This window comes from Ambystoma mexicanum, chromosome 3p (assembly GCF_040938575.1).
Source record: "Ambystoma mexicanum isolate Mex_15411 chromosome 3p, UKY_AmexF1_1, whole genome shotgun sequence".
Taxonomy (NCBI): domain Eukaryota; kingdom Metazoa; phylum Chordata; class Amphibia; order Caudata; family Ambystomatidae; genus Ambystoma; species Ambystoma mexicanum.
In genome coordinates this window covers 1009625772-1009642815 of record NC_090925.1, presented here as the reverse complement: position 1 = coordinate 1009642815, position 17044 = coordinate 1009625772, and the positions used below count along the sequence as shown (strand labels likewise).

At 49.5% G+C, this 17044-nt stretch overlaps 1 protein-coding gene across 2 annotated transcripts in view; it reads right to left on the bottom strand.

The window, feature by feature from the left end:
- Positions 1-17044, bottom strand: part of L3MBTL1 (L3MBTL histone methyl-lysine binding protein 1) — a 1278801-nt gene that overhangs the window by 445531 nt on the left and 816226 nt on the right. The gene's annotated exons all lie outside the window — the stretch shown is intronic.

The window sequence follows — 17044 nt, the reverse complement described above, 5'->3', positions numbered from 1 at the left end:
CACAGGCTAAACTAAATGTGTATGGTTAATGGGCTGGTGCCCATCATACAAAGACACACAAATGTGGGCCCTGGAACATGGCATCATCATTGAGTGTGTTTTTTTTTTACTCTAGCTTGTCTGCAGGCAAACTCAATGGCTTTGGCCTCTATCAGACTGGCTAGTACTTCCATTGTCTCGAGAGAAGAGTTTCCACAAAAGCTACTGCCAGTCAATTTTCTGGTCAAAAACTGGAACCAAGCTCGGCCACCCTCCTTTCCCAATCTATTCTGTGGTTATGAATTGTCAACCACGGCATGTCCAAGATAATGAGGGGCTTATTATATGCTTGCCAGTATCCCGTTGGTAATTCCGGAAGGATACCGGCAAGCTGCCCCTTGCATTACCAGCGTCTTTTGCCAGGATATTCTAGGTACAGTAAATACCCATTCCATGGAGTCCAGCAGGACTCCATGGTGGGGATTGCCGGAATTACTGGAACTGGTAATACTAGTGCCAGTAATTCCGGCATTTACTTGGCGGTAGGGGCCTGATTTACCCGAGGCCCTTGGCTGGACGTAAATCAGTGCCCCCACTGGTAAACTTGTGTTTTGCCGGTCCGGACAAAATTGCTGGTACCGGAATTAACAACAATTTTACCAGCAATTTTTCTGTGCCGTCAAAACTGTAATGAGGCCCTAAGGCTATCTCCTTACAGTGACCTCCCAAAAGAGCCATTCCCACAGTCGCAATCTCACGAGTAATAAGGCCAGAGGTCAGTTGTCAACCATCCACTGCTCTGCTTGTTCCTTTTGAATATATGGAAAAACAAAGGCACAAGCAACTCCCCAATCAATGAAATGTCCTGTAGCCCATGAATCTATAATTGCTGGCCCGCTGCCCTCCAGCACCCCCTCAACATATAAGGATGCTTGATTCAGGATTGGTGCGCCGCCAATGATCTCTGCCTTATGCCAGTAAGACGGCGATCCTTCTCATTGGGACCCCTGCTCCCGCTTTTCCTCTCTCACTCTGGCTGCTTTCCTAAGGCCCTCTTCCTTCGCCTTCCTGTGAGTCAAAAAACCTTGGTGTCATCTTCGATTCCACTCTCTCCTTCTCTCCTCACATCACGGACCTTGCTAAGAAGGCCCACTACCAGCTGCACCCCTTCAGGGATATTCTTCCTTTTCTTACTTTCCCCCAGAAAATCACTGTCTCCAGAGGCTGGACTACTGCAATAGCCTCTTTCTCAATCTGCCTTCCTCTACTCTTCGCTCCCTGCAACTAATCCAGAACAGGACTGCAAGACTTATTCTTGGCATCAAGGCCAGGGACTGTATCACTCCAGCCCTGAAATCTCTGCACTGGCTACCGGTGGCTGCAAGGATCAAGTACTAGACCGTCTGCATCGTCCACAAGGCTTTCTGGGGCTGGGCCTGCACTAGATCCAACTCTCTCTTCCAAAATACCTTCCTTCTCGAACCATTCGCTCAGCTACCTCCAACTCTCTGAGGATCACACGCTTCTCCAGGCAGAGAGTAGGGGTAGATCTCTCTACTCTGTGGCTGCTTCCCTCTGGAATGGCCTCCCTGCCCCTCTCAAACTTGAGCCGGACCGCCTGAAGTTCCCAGAAGCTGCTCAAGACCTTCCCTTTCTCCTCACCTTTCTCCTTCTCTCTCCCCTGCTGACCTACCTGCCTGCTGCACCAACTGGTTGCTTGGCCCCCCAGAGTCTCAGTGGGTACTAAGCTCCTCCATGATCAGTGTCCCCTGCACTCCCTGCGGGCCTACCGCGCACTTAAGGGATGTAACTGTAACCTCTATAGCCCCCTGCCTCCTTGCACTGGAAACTGTGTTGCAGGCTGTTCAGCAGGCCCAAATGACCATAAAGGCTACAAAGTGCCAGAAGGTTCAGGGTTCAGTGTCCTATCTTGGGCATGGGATTGGTGGGTGCAGGATTCATCCTCTTCCCAGCAAAGTACAAGCTGTAAAAGACTGGGCAACGCCCACAACCCAAACCCAGGTGACAGCTTGTCTAGGCCTCACTAGGTATTACAGAAACGTTAGGGCAGACTATGGAATCATAGCTACCGACCTGACTGCCCTCACTACTCCTAAGAAACCTAAGAATGCTTCTTGTACTAAGGAGTGTAAGAAGGCATGACAAAGCCTGAAGGATTCCCTTTGTCAAGCCCCTGTTGTCAGGGCACCTGATTACCAGACACCTTTTCTAGTGCAGCCGGATGTCCCTGACGCTGAGATAGGTGCTATCCTTTCACAGTTAGATGAAAAAAACAGTGAACATCCGATATGCTTTATTAGTCGCCAACTTAAGGTCAGAGAGCTCAGGTGGGCGAATGTGGAGATTTTCTTTTAATCGTGTGGGCCCTTCGGAAGTTGAGACGCTACCTCTTTGGCACTCCCTTCACCGTGCAGACTGACCATAAGAGAAAACAAAAAAACCTAACAGAGAAACATGTAAGAAGTCGTTGCACTCATATGGAAACCCCCGAATTGCACATTTATAGAAATAACTTAAAAAAATTCCATACCTAAAATTCACACAATCAATTATACATAAACAATGTATACACAAAAATTCTTTTAAAAATAAGTCATAATATACATATTTTTTAATGATTCAATACATTTGTTTCACATAATCTAACAAAAGAAATTCACATATAAATCGATCAACAAATCAATTACAATTGTATAGTTCAACTATATGTAGGCCAAAAACATTAAACAGAATGATTTTAACCAAACAAAAAGGTTCATTAACAGCTGTTCTGAAAATAGAAATTCATGAAGTCAAATCTGCTTAAACAGCCCTCTTGTGAAAAATCAAATTCAATCGGGATCAAAAATCAAGAATAATTGGTGTCATTCTACATGCTTCGGGACTTGGACTTCATCAGCAATGCAGACCACCATTCACTTGATAATTCGTCTTAAATCCAGATATTTCCTGCACAGATGGAATCCCATCATTTTTAAACGTTAAGTAAATTCATTGTAGCAAGGAGACACTCATTTTCCTCTATTCGGTATAGCACTTCGTTTTGAGAGTCCCATTTGTCCACACAGTACTTGTTTGTATGCGTTTCAGGTAAAACTGAGCCACTGCTGTAACATGCAATTTATTTGTCAAAGACAATTAGAACTTTAGATCTAATTAGGGTGCGACCAATAACTGTTTTCAAATATGACCATAAGCCCTTAAAGTGTTGTTGAGATGGAAATGAGCATATCCCAAACCTCTAGGTGTTTCCAAGTAAGGCGAAAACCATTTGAGGTGATATAACGTAGAAGAGGGGCGTAATCCAGCCATCAGGCAACATATAGGGGCTCTGTAGAGCTTAGAAGTAGATGCATGGTACTGGAAGGCACATAGCCCTCGACTCCCATTTTGTATCAGGCCCAGAAGGGACAAGCTGCAGGCTCACGCTGTTCGCGTTCCTGGTTCACAAGGCCTAACATTTGTACAATGACCTGGCTTCGCTAGAGCCCTGTTCCAATGGAAGTCCACTTCACTTCCCCCTTGTCACACCAGGGTTGCAAATATTTACTATCTTCCAAAGGAATGCGCTTTGCAAAAGCGTGAGACAACACCAGGCTCCGCGCTGCGTCCATTCATCTCCAGTAAACTGCTTATAGGCTTTTAACCCCGACCCAGCCACGCCGAAGCCAGCCCCACACCACTGACTCGACCCCCACACCTTTTGCATTCTTTGATAAGCAAGCGACCCACAGTCCCCAACACAAATCATGTGTCCACAAAAGATCTAATCATCAGTGGCTGTATTTCTTCCTAGAAGCAACACATATCCACTGTAAAACAAGGTACTGGGAGGAATGCATTAAGGATCAAAACCCCAGGGTGGAGACCTTGAGAGCAGGAACTGCTGTATCAATTACACCCTGAATGTGTGGGTCAGCATGACTGTATTTTATCCTCCCTTCCCCCTGGAACCATTTCCCGTGCCGCCCAGGTGCCTGCAGATCAACAGAGGAAAGCAAACCAATTACCGCATGGCATCCCTACGGAGCAGGCTCATGTGTAGGGTGCCTCCAATCAGTGGCACCCACTTTGGACTATATGCATGACGCTGTTAGGAGAAAACTCCCAGGTAGGCAGGAGGGCTACTAGGAGTTTGCGCACTCAGAACTCATGGAAGGCCTAACACCTTCCCTTCCCAAAAGGAACACAGGCCCAGACAGACAGCAAGTTCAATTGTGGTTCATTATAGCCAAAACAAAGAGGGATCAGAACAAGGAAAAGCTCCTAGAACGTCTCAGTTATCTCTGGCTCGCAGGCCAGTTTTGTAGTGCTATGGCGTCATCATGACATTGCAACCTGGGCCCTTCTCCAGAAAACCTATCAAGCGTGCGGATTGGGCAGTGAGTAGTAGTTTCCCTATAGCAGCCTCTATGTGCATTAGTTTACTGGCTCTCCCATGTCAGGTGTCCGGCCTGGCCCATCCCAATATTGCTGATACTAAACAATGTTGCAGTGTGAGGGTCTGCGATGGGTTCTTGCCCATCGCTACCCATCCCAAAGGTCCTGAACAGTGATTGGCTAGAGCTGTTGCCCCCAGGCCTGGGACCCAAGTCAGTTCTTAGCTCGGAGTGTACCTTTTCAAGGTAAAAAGAATACCTATGTGTCTGCATTGTAACGTGTGTGTATGTGTGCCACCAATGCCTGCGAGAGTGCTCGTTCTCATAATATGACACTCTGCTTCTCCTGTAACGACTTTATTGCAACTTCTATCTGGCTCGTGAGACTGTCCTTCTCTCCCAGCAGCTAGTTTTGGTTCATCATCAGCTCGGCCGGTCACGTGTCCAGAGACCGTGTTTGGAGCTCTGCAGCTGTGATTAGTCTGTAATATGAGGATTTATTCACATTTATCAGGGAATGGAATGTCACTCGCTTCTCAGTGGCCTTGGCGGTGTGCCCTGTCGCACACAGTTGCTCTCTTGTTCACGCTGAGTTCAGCTCAGCTCAGCCTTTACTGAGACAGCTGTAGCCTTCTGTAATTCTCCTAAGCCATAATGTGGCTTCTACATTGTGCTATTCTATAGTATCCATAGGTTAGCTGTTCATGGCTCTGTCAGGTCCCTCAGGTGCTCCTGCAGCTCCATAGGTTAGTTCGCATGTAAGCATCTGCAAGCCTGCTCAGGATCTCTTGCTTCTTGCGGTTTTCGCGTTGCTGCGATCAAGCCAATGACAAAATAATAAATGTGCAGACAGTAGGCATGTCTATTTGTCCCATAGCTTATAGAGCTATATGCATGTGTTCTTCGTGTATTTGGGTATGTGAGTGTGTTTCAATGTGTGGATGGCACGTGTGCTTTGTGTCTAATGCAGCTATGTCTTGGTGTCTCTAACGACGTTGTAGCACAGCTTCTTCGTGCTTTTAGTTGAGACTGTTAATGGAAGTGTCCTTAGTCGTGTCTTGTGGCTCTTCACCTACCTTGGCCCATGTTTTCACTGCTCGTGACTGAGTGGATACCTTTCAACGTACTTGTCTATGATGGGGGCAGTGGGAATCGGTCCGAAACGGTACGATCGATCATGGTTCTTTTTGTTGTTCTTCCGGTTCACGTGTCTGGTAGACGGGGAAGCAGGGGCAGATGTCGACCTTCCCTCTTCAGTCCCCCCTCTGGTCAACTTGTCATCCACATCACAAAAGAACCACTCGTCTTCCTTTAGTCGCCATATTTTTGTCACTCCTCCGAGGTATCCATTATAGTTTGTATGGTCATCGAAGGACCAGTACATGTAAAAGCACACTCATTCGGGGTTGATCCAAAGCCACTTCCCTTCATACTCCCTTGGATTGCAGGGATTATGCACTTTTGTCCCTTCTGGAAATAGGTCACACATTGCTATTCTCTCCCTTAGTGTGTCTCTTTCTCTCATAATGTCATTCATCGTTCCTCCTATGTTCACGTGCATCAGGATTTGCATCCCTATTGCTTCTTCTGCTGTCTTCTTGCACCTTCCAATGCAGATTTTGATCCCACACAGGGAGGTGGCCCCTAGTGCCAGCGCTCCATCACCTTCAGCCCATCTGACAGACATGATAGCATAGATATACTAGTCAGCTCTAGTCTTTCCCCATTCCACAGGCTTCATCCTCCATCTTTGCATGCATTTGTGAACTCCCTATTTTTGTGCACACTCCTTCCATTGTTGTGAGGAGGTCCAGAACATACCTGTTCTGGAGTGCCACCAACCTTAATTCTCTGAGTTCTTCTGTTATGGCATTGAATCCATTCACTGTCGAGTTTTGGTTACCATCAACTCCCAATGAGTTATTTGAAACCATTTGGCATTTGCGTAGGTCTGTAGTCCTGGTATCAGCGATGTGTAGAACATCTGTGTTCTGCTGAACGGTCTGTGCTCTGCTGGTACTTTGTCCAACGCTGTTTCCGAATTGCCTGAGAAGTAATTCCCCCCTCTCTTTACTCAGCTCAGCCCTCTTTGCTCGTCAGTCTTTTCTACTTGGACGGTGGAGTTCCCTCTAATGACCCTTTCTTCCTTTTATTGTTTTCCATCTTCGGGAAGTCATCGACATTCACATATTTCTTGGGTACCACTAATGTTGATGTGCACTAGGGAACATACCCCTCCCTAATTCGGTGGCAGTTTCTCATAGGCTTTAGAGTGCATGCCCAATAGTGATCCATCAGCACTGCTGTTCCTGCTCCCATCGCCGGGATAGTCTCAACCACCTTGCATCCCACGTTTTCACCAACCTCTTCATCGCCATTGTGCTGGTAGCACAAGGCTGGCATCTTCAGAGGAATTATTGGCATTGGTCCAGCTTTGTTTTCTACCCATGTCACCAACTTTGCGCTCCTGTTCCATTCCTTCAGACACTTGTCATTTTCGTCTTGCACCTTGTTCACTGGTGAATTAGCTAAGGTCAGTGCCTTGTTTCACACCACTCCATCTTCCCAGCCATCGTTAGTGTATACGCGTCCATAGAACAATATCTGTGATCTCTCCCAGCAGCCTGGCTCTCCTCCCACTTCCTTTACTCTCATCCAGGGGTACGGCAATTCCTTCAGTGTGGTAGTCTTGGTCTCGCCCTTTTCTGGGTCATCGGTTATGTATCATCGGTTATGTACTGCAATCCTTCATAGAGCTGTCAGTAGTTATTCATCATGTCTAGGGTCTTGAGGTAACTGTCTGCATATGGGAATGTTGCCTTGGACATCCATTATAAGGTTGCTGTCTTCCCTTGGAATCGGCCTTGTGCCTGGAACATTGCGAAGTACATCAAGCACTGTGCTTTTCCTGCAGGTATTTCAGTTGCAATAAACGTTCTAGAAGCACTCATGGCTTAGGGGATTAAGGAGCAGACTTAACAGCTCTCCCCAGTGGTGTCCCTACCAACTTTGGACATGTGTCTGTATCACATGTTGTTTGTAACTCGTGCTGTGTCAGTGAGATGGATGTCAACTCCCTTCAAGTCTACATCAACACTGCGCTTACCTCTCCTTACCTTGTCAGCATCGCCTCCCCTTCCAACTGACATGGTAGTTCCTCCTGCTTGGGTAGGGGGAATGTTAGTAGGGGGTACAGCAGTACCATGCATTGCAAAAAAGAGCTGCCATAATATAATGCCCAACACTCCAGTGGGAATCAATAAACACATCAGTTTATTTTCTCCGACATGCCCACCTACGCTGCTTAGTCCGTGCAGCTGATGAGATAAAGTTGCCCGCCTGAAAATCGCAAGAAAGGTGTTATTGTGCTATTAGCTGTCAGTACCCTCAAACTCAGCAAACTAAATAGTCGCTAATGGCGAATGCAAAGACCTCGTCCCAGGCCTTCCTTATTAAGGGATCTCTGAGTGTGGGCATAACGGAGTAGGCACTTTGTTCAAGTTGTGGTTATGCTTGGGCTAGGTACTCTATGAATACGAGGAAATATACTTCAGGGGATCCGGATCTGAATCTTCTGGGCCTCCTTATGTAATGTACAAATTGGTTGGAAAATGCTGCTGGGTGGTCAGTGGGAGGTAAAATCAGGGGAATTCCCTACACAGTTCTAACAACATTTGCAACTACATGCATGTGCGAAAGAAAAGAGAGAGAGAACAAAACAGTGTGTCAGCTGTCATGTGCACAAATATTCCAGTTGTTGCTCCCACAACCTGCAAGTGCGAAGAAAACAAACAGTGTTTCAGCTGTCGGTGTGCAAGAGTACTCCAGTTGCAGATTAACAACTTGCGTGTGCGGAAAAGAAGGGAAAGCAATCACAGTGTGTTACAGCTATCGATATTCACAAGCATACCAGTCGCTACTTCAGCTGATTGGGATCGTCGGACCATAGGATGGCCAGGTTTTCCCAATTGTGTGAGATCTGCACGTGCTTCCAGTTCATCAAGATCCTCAACGTTGACCCTGTCGATTACTGTTACTCTGTTTCCGTGCGCAGCCTCTGTTTTATAAAGCTTGATGTCCTGGAGGTGATTCCAAACATTTTTTCCCCTTGAGCTGCACAGCTCTGTCTGTAACTGCGTTGACCACACGAGGGCCAGAGAATCTGGGTAAGTTTCAACTACACAAGAAATTCTTCAGGAGGACCAGGTCCCCCACCTTTACTGAATGTGGGTATCCAAAGTTCTGCTCTTGGTCATCAGAATCTTTGGCTTCGTTGTCTTCAGGCCTGGCCCGTGTCCGCTGTATCTGGCAAGAGATAAAAGAAGCGCTAGAAACTAAGGAATGTATGTACTCAAACATCTCTTGCCCTAGCACGTCTGCACTACTCTCACAGTCCTTCAATTCTGTAGTGGGAGATGTATGCACCGTCCAGTCCCCATCTTGTGGGGCATTAAATGGTGGTTGGACTCTGGTTTGTTGTGCAACTCAAACATTGCCAATGGTAGGCAGTGTAGCCAGTTCTTTTTGGTGCTCTGCTGAGTTTTGGCAACACACCCCATTTGCTTGCGGGTGGTAGTCACAAGCATATTTGTTTTGTATTCCTAGTAGGGTTGTGATGTGCTGAAACATTTAATTGGCAAAGTGAGGACCATTGTCAGACCGTAGAAACCCATAGACGACCCAACGTGGTAATTCTTCCCAGACAAGGAATTTGGCCGCTCTGAGAGCGTGAGCATGTGAACTGGGCTCAGCCTCTATTCACCTCGAGAACGGGCAAACAACCACCATCATGCAGCCGTATCCTTGACAGACTTGGACCATGTCCACATAGTCCACATGGAGATGCAGAAATGGGCCTTCGGGTCTTGGTATGGCTCCTCTCACAACTCTCAAGTTGTGACCAGTTGTGAACTGCTGGCACGTCAAACAGCTACTGATGAAATTGGCTACGCATCATTCAAATTTGGACGGAATGACGATTCTCCAATCCGTGCAGCAATGGCCTCTTTCCCTGTGTGTGTTGAATAGTGCATTTGTGCCAGTGCTGTTTTCAATAGGGCTGGTGGCATGACTACCTTCCCTGTGTTGTTCTGCCACCACAGGGCGTCCGTCAGAGACATGAAGCACCCTCTCTTCACCCAGAGCTCCCTCTCCTCTTATGGTGCAGCTTCCTACAATTCCATAATCTGTTTTTCTGGCATATTGCTGTAACCTTTTCTCGGTACCATATTCCTTACTCCTCCCGGGGTGTTGGGTCTTTCTTTCTGTTCCCACAGGTATGCAAAATATGCTGCACATTTTGACTCCTAGTCCGCGGCCTCATTTCCCTTTGAGATTGCGTCCTCTCCTTTTGTATGGGCCTGGCACTTCACCAATGCTAGCTCCCTTGGGTATGCAATCACATCGATCAGTTTTCCTAGCAAGAGTGCATGCTGTACTGGGGCCCATCCGCCCTTCTGAACCCCCTCCTCAGCCATCGTTCCAATCCTGAATGTACTGTTGATGTGACGTGAGCGCTGTCAGAATAAATTGTCACATGTTTCTCTACGCTGTGTTCTAGCACCAATATGAGGGTCACTAGCTCTGCTGCTTGTGCTGAGTAATGAGATGGTAACCGTGCACTCACAACCACCTCACTTGTCCAGTCCTCTTTCAGCCTCACTACAGCAGTTCCAGTCCCCATGACCCCATCGGTCTGGTCAATAGTTGATGAACCATCAACATACAGCATGTCTCCCCCTTCAAGTGCATCTTCCTCCACCTTGCTGTTTCACTGAATTGTTCGATGTTCTTTGTGCAGTCATGATCCCAGTCTCCCTGCTGAAGGACATCTGCAAAAAATCTGGCTGTATTTACTGTATTTCAGCACGGTGGTCAGTCAAAATGTTGAGAAAAAAAATGTCGAATGACAATAATGTCGAGAAAAAAAATGTCGAATTCCCTCTTTTTAAAATTATATATTTATTTTGGGGTCTGGGAATAAAAAAAAAAATAGGTAAAACAAAAAAAAAAAAGAAAAAAGGGGGGTTGGGGGAGGGGGAACCCGCATTTCGAATAAAAAACGTCATAAAATAAAATTTGACATTTTTTTTTCTACATTTTGTCTTTCTACATTATCACTATAAACCCTGCAGCACAATATCTTCAGTCCCACTTTTGACAGAATGACCTTATACCCTGATGACTTCTGTGTAGTCAGTGTGTTGTTTGGCTTACGCAGTATCACAAACAGGACATGCTCCACATAAAGAGTGGTGGTGCACCGCATGGTCACTGGTCACTGCTGATGCTCTTTCCACTGTGAAGGCTGCAGCTGCCAAGGATTGTTCGCATAGTGTCCTTTCATCCCTGGATTGAGCTGTCCGCTGTAATAAGCGATTGGCTTAGGGCCCATGCTTGTTTTCTGCGTCAGTAAGGCCTTCAACACTACACTGTCAGTGTGGGAGAACAGGAAGAATTCCCTTTTGTAGTCAGGGTCCCTAACACTGTGGAGGTACATATGGCCAGTTTCAACTCCTCAAAGGCTTCAGTCATCTCTGTGGTCCACTGTAGTGTCGTTGTTCCCCCCTGAGCCTCTTTTAGTGCAGTCAGGATGGCCTGGTTTATGTGCTGTAGTCAAAGATCCATGCACTGCAATAATTACACAACCCCAGGAATTGTTGCATTTCCCTCACTGTTTTGGGCTGTGGTGTGGCAAATATCGTTGTTGCTCTCTTTGGGGCAATGTGCCTGCCGTATTTGGATATTATTTGTCCGTTGTAGAGCACCTCCTTCTGATAGTATTGTAGTTTGGCCTGGTCCACCTTATAGCTCTTGTCAGCTAGGTCTGTCAACATGTGCACTGAGTCTCTCCTGCACTCATCTTCTGTCTCACTGCAAATCAGAATATCGTCAACATACTGTAGGACTGTGCTTTTTTGTCTTTATGTTCATTAGATCCATCTGGAGCACTCTATTAAAGATGGAGGGCGGTTCACAGTACCCCTGTGGCAAACAAGTATGTTTCCACTTCTGGTTGCGGTACACAAAGCTGGTTAGATCTTGTGAGTATGGGTGCAATGGTACTGAGAAAAATACGTTCTTTAGATCAAAGACCCTGAAGCAGGTGTCTTCAGCTGGAGTGCCACACAAAAATTGTTGCTGGATTTGCTGCTACTCGATAATCTGCTTGTACGATGTGGATAAGGGTTCTCATGTCTTGTATGAAACACCATTACCCCCAGGTGGCCTCGCGCACAGGGTACACTGCTGTGTTGCATGGAGATTCTGATGGTACCAAGATGCCTCTTTCAATGAGGGGGCGTTGATTGTCTCATAAACACCCTCATCTGCTTCCTTTGTAAGGGAGTACTGATTAACTCTTGGCAAGATTGCTACTGGTTTCAATTTGATTTATACGCCCCCTATGCTTTTGATGTACCCACATCGTAAGGACTTGTGGTCCATAAGCTGTCTGGTATCTTGGCCATCTTCTCCTCCCAGAATGAGGGTGGCGCCTCCAGGGCCATCACCATTCTCAGTGGTACCTTTCTGTAATGGATTTGTAACAAGAATGTTACACATCTCGAACATAATTTCCAATTCCAGTCTCTCTTCCCCAAAGAGTTCCTCATCTGTCACTGCATCCCTCTACAACTACAATGAGTACTCTCCATGCCCTCCCAGTATCATCTGTTGCATGCACTGCAATACAATCCTCCCTTGCCAACACTGCCTCAATCTGAATGGACACTATAGTTCCCTCTGCTCACGCAATGGTGTCTCTGGCCTGAACAGGTATTCGTTTGATACTGGCCACACCTTCCCTGCGATGCCTGGCATCCAGGCAATGTCTGTCCTGTATTCAAACATCTCAGGGTCCATTGGCACACCCCTCTGTACTGTGCGCCCGCAACAGGCCTGAACAATTTGACTTATACTCATCATGCGTATGCCTTGTGTTGAGCATATTATGCCCTTGTCTGTGAATGAGATGGTCATGTTTAGTCTGCTCATGATATCGCGTCCCAATACGTTCACAGGTGTCTGTCTAGAGTAAAGTAAAGGTAGTGATAAGGAACAAGTTACTTACCTGTAACTGTTGTTCTCCAGCATGGGTCTGGCATGGATTCACATGCTCATGAATATTCCCCATCGTCAGGCTGGGAATCATCGGTAAAGAAATAAATCAGTTTCAGTTTCGTTTCTGAACTGTCTTTCATACTGCACCCAGCCAATGACTGCCCTCTACCTAAGCCCCTCCTCCGGCAGCCATCTTCAGATTTGGTAGCACGTAAAGTGGAAGTAGGACCAAGAGAAGAGCCGCAGAGGGGTAGGCGGGAGGGTTCGCATGTGAATCCATGCCAGACCCATGCTGGAGAACAACAGTTACAGGTAAGTAACTTGTTCCTTCTCCAGCATGGGGTCTGGCATGGATTCACATGCTCATGAATGTAATAATACATAGCAGTACACACATGCACAACCACGGGAGGTGGGAAGGCTCAACATTAAACAATACGACTACTCAACATTAAGCATCTCTTACCTCCTCTTTAGGCTCACCTTAAGCGAACAGTTTGCGCAGCACTGCCTGGCCAACTCTGGACTCCTCCCTGGAATCCCGGTCGACGCAGTAAAATCTCGTGAAGGTGTGCGTCAACCTCCATGTAGCAGCCCTGCAAATGTCGAGCAGGGGCACACCAGACAGGAACGCTGTGGTAGCAGCGATCGCTGTGGTTGAATGGGCTCTCGGACAGCCGGGCAACGGTCGGTTTGCCAACTGGTGACAGTGCATGATGCAGCCGGAGAGCCATCTGGAAATGGAAGCCTTTGAGAGGGCCTTCCCTTGGTTCAGAGGTCGAAAGTTCACAAACAGCTGTGAAGTCATCCGAAAACTCTTTGTGCGGTCCACATAGAATTTCAGCGCTCTAGCCACATCCAGCGAGTGCAAAGTCCTCTCAGCCGGCGACGAAGGTGATGGGAAGAAAACAGGTAACACCGAGGGCTCATTGAGATGGAAGTCCGACGGCACCTTTGGCATGAAGGAGGGGTGCGTCCTCATCACCACCCTCGTACCGTGAAAAGTCAGGTATGGAAGTTTACAGGAGAGGGCCTGGATCTCTCCTACTCGTCGTGCGGAGGTGATGGCCACAAGAAACGCTGTCTTCCACGACAGGAATTTCAACGGTGCAGAATGCAGAGGCTCGAATGCCGGCCCCATGAGCCTGGACAGCACCACGTTGAGCTCCCACGCCGGGGCCGGAGCCTTCACCGGCAGGAATGACCGGAACAGTCCCCTCAAAAACTCCTTCACCAGATGATGGGACCACAGAGATGATCGCCCCGGGGTCCTGGAGTAGCGGGAAATCGCAGCTAGATGGATCTTGATGGAGGCATGCGGTAGCCCCACCTTGGCCAGCGACAGTAGGTACGGCAGCACTTGAGGGGCCGTAATCCGCAGAGGGTTAATCTTCTGTGCACGGCACCAGACAGAGAACCTCTTCCATTTGTGTCCATAACACTTGAGAGTCGAGGGCGCCCTGGCCTTTGCAAGCAGCACCTTGCAGTCCGAAGGGATATCGTACCCTCCAAACTCTAGAGCTGCAGGAGCCAGGCCTGCAAGTTCAGCAACGCCGGGTTGTGGTGGAATATGGCACCTCCTTCTCTGATGAGGAGATCTGCGTCCGTCAGCAGTTTGACTGAGGGGGGCGCTGACATGTCCAGAAGGTCCGGGAACCAGATCTGCCTTGGCCACGCCGGTGCAACGAGGATCATCCTGCACCGGGACCGTTTGAGTTGGTTGATGAGTCGCAGCAGCAACGGCAATGGTGGGAACGCATAAAGGAACAGGCCGTACCAGGGGAACGAGAAGACATCGCCCATGCTCCTCGGCTGGGGAAACCTGCTGGCAAATCTCTGGCACTTGGTGTTCGTCGCCGTCGGGAACAGGTCGATCTGGGGATTGCCCCAGCTTCGGAAGAGGAGATCCACCTGATCCTGCCGCATTTTCCACTCGTGGCACGAGCGCAGCTCCCTGCTGAGTGCGTCAGCGATGGTGTTTTTTATTCCTGCCAGGTGAAAGGGTACCAGAAACATCCCCGGGGCGACGGACCAATACCACAGATCCTGGGCCTCTTTGGATAGGGCTGGGGATCTGGTGCCTCCCTGCTTCCGGGTGTAAAAGGTCGTCGTGGTGTTGTCGGTGAAGATCCTCACCACCTTGCCCTTAAGGGATGGAAGGAACAACCTGAGGGCCCAGAACACGGCTCGGAGCTCCAGGACGTTGATGTGTAGTGACCTCCCCTTCGGTAGCCAAAGGCCTCTTGCGTGGAGATCCCCGAAGTGAGCCCCCCATCCCTCCAGGGAGGTGTCAGTCGTTACCGTCTCCTGATAGGCCAGGGTCTGGAAGTCCATACCCACCGTCAGATGCGCACGAGTGCCCCACCACCGGATCGCTCGTCGAAAAGTCTCGTTGAGTGAGATCCTGTCTTCGAAGTTGCCCGTCGCTTGCATCCAACGGGTGTCGAGAAACTCTGGCGGTGGTCACATCCGTAGTCTACAAAGGCCCACGAGGTAAATGCAGGAGGACATCATGCCGAGCAGGGACTTGACGGCCACGTCCATGGTCGACAGCCGTTGCACCTTGCCTAGGATGGCCTTCGTCCTTTCTTCCAATGGAGATGCTAGTCGTGCCACTGTGTCGAGCTTGGCTCCCAGGAACAGGGCGACTTGCGACGGTACCAGGTGGGATTTTGCAGAGGTGATTGAGAATCCCAGATCCGTGAGCAGTTGGATGGTCTTCCTTGTGTGATCGACGGCGAGTTCTCTTGACTCTGCCCGGATGAGCCAGTCGTCCAGGTATGGGTAGACGTGGATCCCCTGTAGGCGCAGCTGCGCCACCACTGGTGTTAGGCACTTCGTGAACACCCTGGGCGCCGACTTCAGTCCGAAGGGAAGGGCCTTGAACTGGTAGTGCCGTCCTTGGACTACGAATCGCAGGAACTTTCAATGTCTTTTCAAGATGGGGATGTGAAAGTAGGCGTCCTCCAAGTCCAGCGACGACAGGAAGTCGCCTTCCTCCAGCTGTCCCAGCACATGCTGGAGGGTGACCATCTGGAACTTCTGGGACCTGATGTACTTGTTTAGACGACGAAGGTCCAGGATGAGTCGTCAACCGCCGGTCTTTTTCCTTACGAGCAAGTACCGCGAGTATACTCCGGAGCCTCTTTAGGACGAGTTTGATGGCCCCCTTTAACATCACTCGTACCTCCAGTTGTGGGACGTGGTTTTCCTTTCTGGCCACAGGTGGAATACGGGGACACTTTCTTAGAAATTCCAGTGTGTGCCCGCGGGCCAGGGCATCCAGCACCCAACGGTCAGTGGAGATGGACTCCCACATGCTGACGAAGTTTGCCAGCCGGTCTCCTACCGGAGGTGCTCAGGTGGGGGCCCGACGCTACGGCCGGTTCAATCCTGCTGGTGGCGGTCTTGCCGCCCTGGCCTCCTTGGTGACGACGAGGTCCTCCTGGCTTGCTGCGTCCTCTGTAGGCCTCCTGCGACGAGGAGCGGGCCGCTTGGCGGTACGTCGAGGAGCTGCCGCCAAATCCTTTGGAGGCATCTTGCTTGCCTCCGGAGTTCCGAAAGGGTGGCCGTCGTTGCTGAAGAACGCCTAAGGCACGAACCGTCTCCGTGTTGGCCTTGATGGCTTGCAGCGACTCGTCCACTGCCTTGCCAAACAGGTTGTTCCCGTCGAAGTGCATGTCCAGGACCCTGGTTTGCACGTCTTGATGGAAATCGGTTGCCTTGAGCCAACCGCACCGGCGAAGGCAAACGCCATTGCCCATCTGGCGGAAGCCGGTGTCGGCAATGTCCGTGGCCACCGTTATGGCGTGATCCGACGCCACCTCACCCTCCTGTAGGATCTCCAGGCCCTCCGCCCTCTTGTCGTCCGGAAGGAAGTCCAACAGGGGAGCTATCTTAAACCAGAGCTCCCTGTCGTAGCAGGCCACAATCGCAAGGGCGTTGGCCGCTTTAATGGTAGTCCCCGACGATGAGATGACCCGTCGTCCCATGGCGTCCAGTTTCTTACCCTCGCCGTCTGGCAGAGATGTTGAAGTTGATGCCATCGCCCCCGCTGCTTTCTTCTTAGCCTCCGCAGAGACGACTGAGTCCGGGGTAGGCTGCGCCCTAAGGGACATGGGGGCAGAATCCGGGACCCGGTACTTCTTCTCGTACCGATCTCTCTTGGCAGGGGCCGTGGATGGGTTCTTCAGGATAGACAGCCCCTCGTCCCAGATGTCGTAGAGTAACGGAACCGAGAGGACCATTTTCCTCTTGGCCTCCCATCGTTGATAGAGGAAACCTTCCTCCTTCTGTTCCACGGGGCAGAGCTGGAAGAGTTCGGATGCCCTGGCGATCATGGCATGAAAGGAGCCAATTTCGTCCGACGGGGAGGCCCGAGGAAGTGGTGATGGAAGGCCCATCCCGTCGTCACCACTGTCGTCACCCGTCCCCGTCGTGGCTGTCTGTTACCGTATCATCCCTCAGATCAGGAGATGGAGAAGAAGGCTGCGAAGGCCGAGAAGGCTGGAAGGGAGGGGGTGGATGAATTCTCCTCTGCTTGTTTGGAGGGCTTTCCGACGGTCCAGGCTCCGCTGGGTCGTCCGTTGGTGGTAAGGGCAACC